Source organism: Cebus imitator, unplaced genomic scaffold (assembly GCF_001604975.1).
Source record: "Cebus imitator isolate Cc_AM_T3 unplaced genomic scaffold, Cebus_imitator-1.0 Scaffold604, whole genome shotgun sequence".
Lineage (NCBI taxonomy): Eukaryota > Metazoa > Chordata > Mammalia > Primates > Cebidae > Cebus > Cebus imitator.
Genome location: NW_016107919.1, coordinates 725,661 through 736,375, shown reverse-complemented (window position 1 = coordinate 736,375; position 10,715 = coordinate 725,661). Strand labels below are relative to the sequence as shown.

Genomic DNA, 10,715 nt, shown 5'->3' with positions numbered 1-10,715 from the left:
TGAGGCAGGAGGCAGGGCTGACAGGATGTGCTGATGGGTTGAATGTAAGGTGTTAGCAAAAGAGAGGTGAGGATCATTCTGATTGTGGCCTCATAGATTGTGAAGATAAAATGAATTAATTCATGAAAAAAAAAGGAACAGTGCCTGGCAAGTGCTTAGTGAGGGCCAGCTAACTGTTACGGTATTATTGGACAAGTTATGGTAGAGGACAGTAGCTTCACATTTGCTGCTTATAATCAGTTCCCACAAGCAACAGCTTGTGGACTCTGACATTTCCCTGGCACCTCTATCTCAAGTTTCCTCCTGTACTTCCAGGCAGAATCACAGGGTACAAGGAGCCGCTTCATCTACAAAATGAGTATAGTAATCTCAACCTCATAGGATGGCTATAAGGTATGTAAAGAGACACATATGCATGACATACAGATGTTCAGTAAATGTTCTTCTTGTACACTTTCTTGACCTTTGCTACTGAAACTATGGTCTGTGGCCCAGCGTTATCAGTATCACCTGGAAGCAGTTAGAAAATAAGAGTCTTAGCCCCACACCAGAGCTGCTAACTCAGAATCTGTGTTTTAACAAGATCCTTAGGTGGTTTGTGTGTGCATTAATATGTGAGAAGCATTGATCTAGGGTTTCAAGGTCATGCAGTGCAACAGTCTCTTCAGGGTACAGATGCAGAAAGAAAGGCTAAGAGAGAGGAAAAGATTTACATGACGTTATATTTAGTTTTGTGAAGACATCTACATTCAAGCTAGGGTTCTTTCTACTACATAAAAGTTTCAAAACTGTAACTCAGCCTTTCTGGGTAGGAAAGGATGGAGAAAAAGCAGAGGTCGTGTTTTCTAGGAAAGTACAGGACAGAATTAAGAGGTATCCAGGGTAGCTATTTTCATTTTAATCTCACAGATAATTTCAGAGGGCCCTAAAGTGCATTCATGTATTTATTTATTTATATTTAATAAACACTTCTATACCACTATGTCCCAGAAATCATTCTAAGCTCTTTATGCATACGAACACTATTTTGTATATTAACTCATATAATTCCCAAAACAATCCTATGAGTAAAGGATTGTTATTTTCCCCATTTCACAGAAGAGAATCCTGAGCCACAGAGTGGTTAAGTGACTTGCCTTAGGTCATAAAGCTAGTAGGAGGCAGACCTAGGATTCCAATTCTGGCAGTTTTCCCTCCTCCTAGGCCTGAGCCCACAGTAGCTAATTCTGGTCTCAACTCTAGCAAGGGGACAGATACAACGTTCATTTAGGACTTTTTCTACTTCAGCTTAGGGCCTGTTCAGCCCTTTCCCACCAAAAGCTTTTCAGGTGCTGTGCTGAGACCCTATCCTGAGCGGGCATATAGCCTCTGAGCAGTACAGGAGGAGCCCCTCAGAGGCTGATAACGGCACATTTCTCAGTCGTCTCCCCTATACCTTGGCTCAAGCTTTTCTTTTCCTCTACCCATAATGCTATTTCCTCTTTGACCTCTTTTAAAACCTCCAAATCGATTGAAAAGCCTTTGCTTTCCCTGGCAAACTCTTTTTTACTACTTCTTTCTACCCGCCCCCCAACCCTTGTACCTCATAGTTTGTCCTTCTGACTCCGTCCAGTCAAGTTTATCTTCCCAACTCTTCTGCAAGCTCTTCAAGGTCAGGGACCAGTAACGTTTCAGGATTTATCCACTGCTGCCTCTGAGATCATAGATAATAAAATCCCAAAGTGTCATTGCTTGAAGTGCCCTTAGAGACTATGTAGTTCAACCCCCTCCTTGTACAGACAATCAGGGCCCAGAGAAGGTGGGTGATCAGAGCTAAGTGCCGAAAACAGTTTTCCTTTATTTTTAGTAGTCTTTTCCCTGCTTCATTTTTGCTCTCTTCCTCCTGTCACAATACTACCTACGCTTCTGAACGGAGGAGTATTTTTTTGAGGCAGAGCCAGAGCTGGAAAGTGGCTTCTCTATGTGTTTGAAAATCTTGGCTTTTCCAACAATAATTTTCCCTGTCAAGCTCCAAGCCTGCTAACTCGTGAACAAACTTGGATGAGCTGAGGTGCACTCAGCTGTGAAAGAGACAACCTGACGCTTTCTCTAGGCCCAACTCCGTGGCCCTTTACTTTCTGGCCTCGCTTCAGTCCCAAGAGCTTTGCAGCTCCTGTCATACCAGTCGCTTGGTCACTGTTCTTCAGCCTCACATTGTGTCTCTGAAGGGCAGAGTTTCTTTTCGTAGCCACGCCTAGACACTCAAGTAGTCCAATAGCTGCTCTAGGAACTTCACTGGGGAGGAAGAGATAAGCTTACCCTGAAAGAAGGATTTGGGCTGTTGAAGCTACACGTGGATGCGAAATGAGTCAAGCGGAACTTTGATTACAAGGAATTTCCTCCGCTGTGAGTGTTTCGGCAGGCTGGGGGCCGAGGGGCGGGGCCGAGGGGCGGGGGCCGAGGGGCGGAAGCTGGGTGGGTTGTTTGCTCTCCGCTGAGGTGGGTTTGTCCCGGAATCCCATTTTGCAAGCAAGAGCCATCTACTCGTCCGTTACAGGGTAAGTGTGGGAACACTGTTGTGGCAAGGCGGCTGGGACCTGCGGCATCTAGGTGCGGAAGTACAGAATCGTGTCAGGATGATCCTGCTAGGGTGCCGCAAAAACAATTGGGAGGGCGCCTCTTGGCTGTCAGTCCATCCATTTGTATGCGGAGAGCGCTTTCTGAGGTGCCAGGGATTTGGGCTGATATCCCTAGGGTCTTGGCGAGCCAGTTCCTGTAGGCTCTTACTGGACCTGCATTGCCCTGTAGGCTCTTATTGGACCTGCATTGGGAACATGCCTGGACGTGTCCAGCAACCTTGAGCATCTAGCGTTCGTAAAGAAGAGAAGGAGGCTGGGAGTTAGTGGAGGCGGGGGGTGGGGTGGCAGTGGATCAGACTTGTGGAGCATCCTGAGGAAAGCAGAACTGCTGGCCCGCCCACGTGGCTCGAGGGCAAGTCAGGGCTTGTGTAAAGAGCAAGCTGGCTCTGTTTGGGGGCTTTCAATCCACCCCCTCACCCGCCGAGCTTGGTTTACTTGATCTCTCATTCCTGGGAGCTGAGTCCCGGGCAGTGTTATTTTGATCCTGCCTCACCCCAAACACTGGCCAAGACCCAGCAAGCTGCAAGAACTGGGGGACAAGAAGGGACCCGCCAGAGATCAGACTAGGAAAACAGAGACTTCAGGGTCTGACTTAGACAGGTGTTGGCAGAGTTCGCCAATGTCATGCTGGGTAGCTGGGGCAGGAAAGTTTGCACCATCTCCCCTAGATAACTCCTCTGTTCCTTCCTTCACCACAGCATACCTTCAACTCAGCAGACTCACTGAGCACCTAGTCTGTGCCACCATGTGTGAGACAGTGAGATGTTTGTCTGAGACTTAGGCTGTACCCACTGGGGCCTGACAGTGTCATCATGGATATAAAAAACACAGATAAATATAAATATAACAGGAGAGAGGTTTTAAAAGTTAAATCAAAATGCTCAGAGGCTGCCAAGTAAAGATCATATCAAGTTGAACCATATGAAATCAGAAAAATATTTTTTGATTGTTTTTAAAAATCGCAATGCCTTTCAGGGCTCCAGAGTTAGACTATTTGAGTTCACATCTCATACTCACCATTTATTAAGTTGTGTGACCTTGGACAAATAAAATTACTTCTTCCTTTCTGAGTTTCTGTTAACTCCAGGCTAAAGTGGATAATAATAGCATCTACCTCATAGGGTTGTTGTGAGTATTAGATGATATAATCCATATAAAATACTTTCACACACTTAGCATGGTGGCTGGCCCAAAATAAACACTCAATAAATATTAACTATTATTATTTAAGATAGACTGTGGCACACAGATAAAATTTCAACAGGTGGAGATAGAGAAGACAGTTTAAGCAGAGAAAATAACAGGAACAACTGCTTTAAGGCAGGGAAGCTCAGGGCATATGAAAAGAACACCAGCTGACCTGGATTTTAGAATTAGCAGGAAAATGTAAGTTAAAGTTGCCAAGGCAGATGGGTGGTAAACTCCAAAAGACAGGGGATGCTAGGGTTTTGATTTGATTTGGCAGACAATGGAAAGCCATTGAAAGTTTCTGAGCTTAAAAAAAAAAAAAAAAAAAAAAAAAAGATCTTCTGCTTTAGGAACAGTAATCTGGTTTAAAAAAAAAAAGGTTAGTCAGCTGGAATGGAATAGGAAAACACAAGAGGTGGATAAACTAGAGGCAGTGAGGGAACAAGGCCCTGGGACTGAGGCGGTGGCTATGGGAATAGAAAGGAGGTAATGAATTTAACAAGCCATCACAAAAGTTGAATCTATGGAACTTTGTAGTTGATAAATTATATGGGATTGAAAAAGGAAGAAAGAGACAATCAGAATCTTTTCGAGTTGGCTTAGAGGGTAAAAGGTTGTACATTCCCATCTCACTTCTGTGGATAATGCAATAGAAAGGATATGCACTTTCTGAGCTAGACACAGCTGTATTCAAGTCCTGGGTCTGCTATTTGTCTGCTGTTTGTGATGCTAAACATATTATGTACCTGACATTCCCAACTAGGATCAGTATTTCCACAAAGCATTTAGAAGTATGTGTGGTGTGTTTGTGTGTTTTACACACAGTCTAAGGTACTACAGCATTGAATGCCAAACAGGTGCAACAAATAATTGCTCCTACCACCCACCATGCCAGTAGTAAGCCAAATTAGAAGTAGTGAAATTCTTTGAGCCTCAGCCTTCTACCCTAAAAAAAAGGGTTAATAGTACTCACAGCATGGTGTTATGAGAGGATTAAAACAGATATTTCCTGCCAAGGGTTTAGCGCACAGTGCCTGACAAATAGAATTTCATGATTTGTAATTTTCTTTTACCCTAATGGACTCCACATTAAAACATCCCTGCCAATCTCTGCTTGAACACTTCTAGAGGGGGTTCCTTACTTCTTCCTGAGAAAGCCCATTCACTTCAGGGAAAGCCTTGGACTGCTCAAAGTGCTTCCTTTTCTTAGCTTAACTTTGTTTTCCTAAAGCTTGTACCTGGATATCCTAGTCATTCCCCTTGAGGCCACCTAGAGCAGTCTGTTCTTTTTCTTCCATGACAGTTTTTCAGAGATCTGAAGATCAGAGATCAGATCCCCCTGTATCTTCTGTGCCCAGGTCAAACAGCTCAGCTAATTGTACCATTTCTTATCTGGCATGGTGCCAAGTCAAATATGGCTCTGGTTTTGAAGTCTATAAATTGGGGTATGAGTATGTCTTCATAGTAATGAGGACTTCTGCAAAAGGAACAGAATGGGTAAATGTGACAAATTTCTTTGTAATTTATTATCTTTTAAACTATTTTTTCTGATCAGGCATAGTGGCTCATTCCTGTAATCCTAGCACTTTAGGAGCCTGAGGTTAGAGGAAGGCTTGAGTCCAGGAGTACAAGACCAGCCTGGGCAACATAGCGAGACCCTGTCTATGTAATTTTTTTTTTTTTTTGATTAGCAGGGCACTGGATACTGGGCACTTATAGTCCAAGCTACTTGGGAGGTTGAGGCACTAGAATCTCCTGAGCCCAGGAGTTTGAGGTTGCAGTGAACTATGATCATGCCACTATATCCCAACCTGGGCAAAAAAGTGAGACCCTATCTCAAAAAGAAAAATTAAAGAATATAAATCGTTTTTTCCACTATGTGCCAAATACTTTCAAATCTATGATCCCAGTGATTCTTTATCTTCAACTGAGGGAAGTGCAGATTTGCTTATATATATTATACAGGTGGCCAAACAGATCATTTAGTTAGTAAGTATCTGTGCCAGAACTGGAAGCCACATTTTTCTTACTCCAAGTTCAGTATGTTTTTTCAATTTCCACTGCTGTTAGGGTTTAAGGTGATAGATAGCTGGGCAATTAGGCCAACTCTGGCACTAAAGAATGAGACAAAAGAAAGATGGATTCTCCAATTACCTTAAAGCAGTTATTCCTTCTTTGAGAGAATTCTTTTCTTTTGAGACGGAGCCTTGCTCTGTCACCAGGCTAGAGTGCAGTGGTGCGATCTTGGCTCACTGTGCAACCTCCGTCTCCCAGGTTCAAGTGTGTCTCAGCCTCTCGAGTAGCTGAGTAGGTGCGTGCCACCACACCTGGCTAATTTTTTCTATTTTAGTAGAGACAGGGTTTCACCAGGTTGGCCAGGTTGGCCTCGATCTCCTGATCTCGTGATACACCCTCCTCGGCCTCCCAAAGTGCTGAGCCACCGCGCCTGGCTGAATTCCTTTCTTTAGATGTCTTCTTGACCTGCTCCACTTGAATGCCTCCTGCAGAGAATGAATCATCTTTTGGAGCCACTCCTCAGTGCTGAAGCTTCATATTGAAGCAGAAGCTGCTTTTTCACTGCTTTCTTTTTGGAAACTAGGTCCACCCATGTATTATCTTCATGGGAACTTAACAGGAAGGATATGGGTCAGTTTCACCATCAGTATGTAAAATACAATTAATATTATTTTGTGTACATAGACATGAGGATGGCTATGTCTGTCTTGGATCAGAGTTAATGGTATATATTTTTTATGTTCCCCACCAGACTGCAATCTCCTAAATATGGAGAATATATGCTTTATTTACCTCTGGTTTTCTCTCTTGCCACTAAGTTCTAACAGAATGCCTAGCATAGAAGGTACTCATCAAGTGGTTTCTGAGTGATCAGAAATTAATTCTCCCTATCTTGGGGTGACAACAGTTATTATACCCTCCAAACATCACCAAAAGACATCACTCTATTCTCAAGGATAAAGGAATTTCCATGTAATATATGGTGGAATCAAACAGTAAGATGTCCTACTTCCAGGAGGTTGTTAGTCACCATTGTGGATAAGCCAAAGAGAGTAGGCAGCATACTTCCCTTCTACAATCCATCTCTCCATGAACCAGCCCACCCTTTGGAATTTTTTCTGTTGAGGGTAAAATGAGCCATTATCGAGCTGTGGGAGTTAGGAAAAAGAAGCTGAAGCGTTGGTAGTATAGTCACTGAGTAATTGGTCTTAAAGCTGGGCCAACTCCTCTCTTTGTATATGGGAAGTAGAGAAGCCACTGGGCCCTGAATATGCAGACTTGAATTCTACTTTTAGGTCTACCACCAACCAACTGTGTAACTTTGGGAAAATTCTATCCCTTTTCTGAGCATCAGTTTCCTCATCTTGGTTCACCAGGAAATGGGGTGAAGTTGTCTTGAATACTTTCAGCATTCCATGACTATATGTTTTCAATTATCTGACAGTTTGAAGTTTTAATTGGTTGCCAAAGAGGAGGAAAAAAAAAAAAACCCACAATGGAATGTGATGTCTTAAGAGTACTGAGGTGCCTATTACTAAAGGACTTCAAGTAGAGCTGGATGATATTTCTTTACTGGGCAACAGGCCACTGGGGCTAAGATTAATTTTAAACCTCCCTTTGACTCTAAGATTGTCAGAGTCTAAAAAAGGTCTCAAAGGATGTGCATTTACATATGAGATTGTAGGCTTCTTGGTATCAATCTCACCTTCCCTCTACAACCTCACAAAATCCTATACCTTTCTCTGTTTTCTTGGGCATCTAAAGAAAAAATAAAGAAATATTTTGGTGGCAGTATTCTATTTTGTACACACAGGCCTCATTCTATGGGTCTCGTTCTATTCTGTTGGTCCTTTGGTAAGGTTGTGGCCCTGGGTTGTGTTTGTAAATGCCCACAGATTTTTATCTCTTATCCTGGATATTTTATTCCCTGGCCTGTAAGGATAGGATGGAGTACTTGATTGCTATGGGAAAAAAATAAACTATTCTTATTGACATCTTCAGATACAGCTATTCAAGATTGCTTGGTAAATGGGACAGGATGGAGGGAGTGTGGGGCAAGACCAACAAACTTAATAGAAATCAGAAATTGGAGTACTTGACTGAGTTTTATCCAGTCCCAGCCCTGCAAATAAATCATACCATGAATTCAATTCCCAACTGGGACAACTCAGCCAAAAGCTTTCTTGGAAAGTCAACTTATCTTCCCTTCCAGTACTGCTGGTCAAGCAACTAATTTTTTATGATACCATAATTTTATGGCATCGTGTGGTGATTGGTACATGACCAGAGATTCACTTTGGCTAGGGTAACAGCAAAGCAAAGCGGAGTTTAGCTGAGTGCTGGTCTAGCTTGAGGCTTGTCTCCCATGCCCTTTGTTCCTCAGCTCTGGTTGCGGTAGTGACAACAATCATAGCAACTCCTCACATGTGTAGCACAATCTGGAGTTTCCAGAGCACTCTCACATACATTATCTCATTTTTCCCTTGAACGTAATCCAGGGTAGTTTCTGTGCTTTTGCTCCCACTTGGGAAGAGTATTTCAGAAGTCAGTAGAACATTTTCCCTCTAAATGAGCCCAGAATTTGGTGTCCTTAATTTCATCCTGTTTCTTTAATAATGTCTTTGTATTCTTGGCTACACAGTTCCTTTTCCCCTTTCCTTTAACGATTATTTTCAGCAGTTGCCAAACACTATCCAAATATTTATATTTTTAATTTACAGTCTTCTAAGTTATATTTGTCTTTTGAGGTTTGTGCTTTGTTTGTTGTGTGTGTGCATGTATGCACATGTTTTGAAGGCAAAACAATTTGACGCATATGGTTAGCATTTACTTTTGGCCAAGTGGAAGCAGCCCAGTTCAATTGGTCATTAATTCTGTCTCTACAATGACAATGGCTTTTAGTAAAGATTTTTTTTTTCTTTTTCTACCCCAGCTGGAGCATGACCTCTTGCTGTGTGTGCTAGGATAAAAGACAAAGGAGAATAGATGAGACTTCTTTAATTTTGTATATGTTCATTCTCCTCTGTTGCTATACCATTCCTGACATTATGGGGCCAGTTGTTACTATCACTAACAGTTAAAATTCTTCAGCCACTTTGGAAATGTTGAAAGTAGCGCATTAAAAACTGAAGTAACCACGTGTGTTCTCTGAATTATGCCTATTCTAGGTGCAGATTTTAGTGTACTTAAAAACAAAAAGACAATTTACTTTCATCACCTGCTCATGAAATAAAATCAAAATAACACACATCTTCAGTCCTGTCCTCCTCCACCTCCCAGTATTAAAAGCTGACACATTGGCCATCCTTTACTTCTTAAAGCTTTGTGCTATACTACCCTATCAAGGTTCTCTGTATTTTTTCTTCTCTGGCTTCCCCTTCTTGGTTGCTATCATCTACTCCTGCTCTTCCAGCTTCAAGTATGGGTGACCCTCAATGTTTTGTTTTTGGCATTATTCTTTTATTTATTTTTTATTTTTTTGAGACAGAGTATGGCTTTGTCACCCAGACTGGAGTGCAGTGGCACTATCTCGGCTCACTGCAACCTCTGCCACCTGGGTTCAAGCAATTCTCCTGCCTCAGTCTCCCGAGTAGCTGGTACTACAGGTGTGCATCACCACACCTGACTAATTTTTGCATTTTTAGTAGAGACAATGTTTTGCCATGTTGGCCAGCTTGGTCTTGAACTTCTGACCTCAAGTGAATTACAGGCAGGAGCCACTGCACCCAGCCATTCTTCTTTAACCATGATTTAACTTCTGCCATGATTTACTTAGGCCAGAGGTTATCAACCCGCAGAGGTTTTTATTTAATTAATCTAGAGCATAGGATTTTTTTTTTCAGTGCTCCAGATGATTCTGATGTGCAGCCATGAGCAAGAACTGTTATTCTGGTCTTTTAATGCATTGACACATCTCCAACTTCAACCTATATTCTATATATTTTATATGCTTGTTGGGCATGACCATTGAAATGTTTCTCTCTCCCCTTCAACTTCTCTATATTTAAAATAATTGAAGTGCTTGCTTCGGCAGCACATATACTAAAAATAATTGAAAAACAGTGCATTATCTTTTCTCCTACCAAGCAGCACTCCTTTCATGCTTCTTATGGCACTTAGATTCTTGTGGGTTCCCAGGCAGGAGCTCTCAGAATCTTCTCTGACTCTTGTCGTTCTGTTGGTCCTCACTTTGTAATGTTTATGTCTCCTACTATCACTTTCTCTCTGTTCCTATTGTAACCACCTTTGACCTAACGCTTATCTCCTCAGGCTTGGACAGTTACTCTGTCAAACCATTATTTCAAGTGCACTTTGGTTGACGTTCATAAAATGCATCTTTGCCCATCCTAAAATATCACTGAAGAAAAAATTTCAGTGAAGGCTGGGAGGACCTCCATTCTCTAAAGCTCAATACTGCCTTGAAAAATGTGCCAGACTCATAGGTCCTAAATTACCTTCGAGTTCTGTCCCCAACTATTACTGCATTGCTGTCTGTCTCACTTCTTAGGTGTATTAGTAATTGCTTTCTAAATTTGGGAGCTTCTGTGTTATTTGCATATATGTTTAGGATTGTGATATTTTCCTGTTGGACAAGGCCTTGTATCATATAATGTCCCTCTTTGTCTCTTTTAACTGCTGTTGCTTTAAAGTTTGTTTCGTCTGATATAAGAATAGCTACCGGGCCGGGCGCGGTGGCTCAAGCCTGTAATCCCAGCACTTTGGGAGGCCGAGGCGGGTGGATCACGAGGTCAGGAGATCGAGACCATCCTGGTCAACATGGTGAAACCCCGTCTCTACTACAAATACAAAAATTCAGCTGGGCATGGTGGCGTGTGCCTGTAATCCCAGCTCCTCAGGAGGCTGAGGCAGGAGAATTGCCTGAACCCAGGAGGC

The 10,715-nt window shown here is 42.4% G+C and overlaps 1 protein-coding gene across 3 annotated transcripts in view; it reads left to right on the top strand.

Annotated features, from left to right (window-relative positions):
• The first annotated feature begins 2,280 nt into the window (after nt 1-2,280).
• EDA2R (ectodysplasin A2 receptor) overlaps nt 2,281-10,715 on the top strand; it is a 46,528-nt gene continuing 38,093 nt past the window's right edge. For 2 of the 3 annotated variants that reach the window (XM_017516810.2, XM_017516807.2), the window contains exon 1: nt 2,281-2,385. The gene's annotated coding sequence lies outside the window, so the exon portion shown is untranslated. Of the gene's footprint in view, nt 2,386-2,439; nt 2,538-10,715 lie in introns of those variants that run through there. The other variant, XM_017516806.2, reaches the window with a different exon arrangement.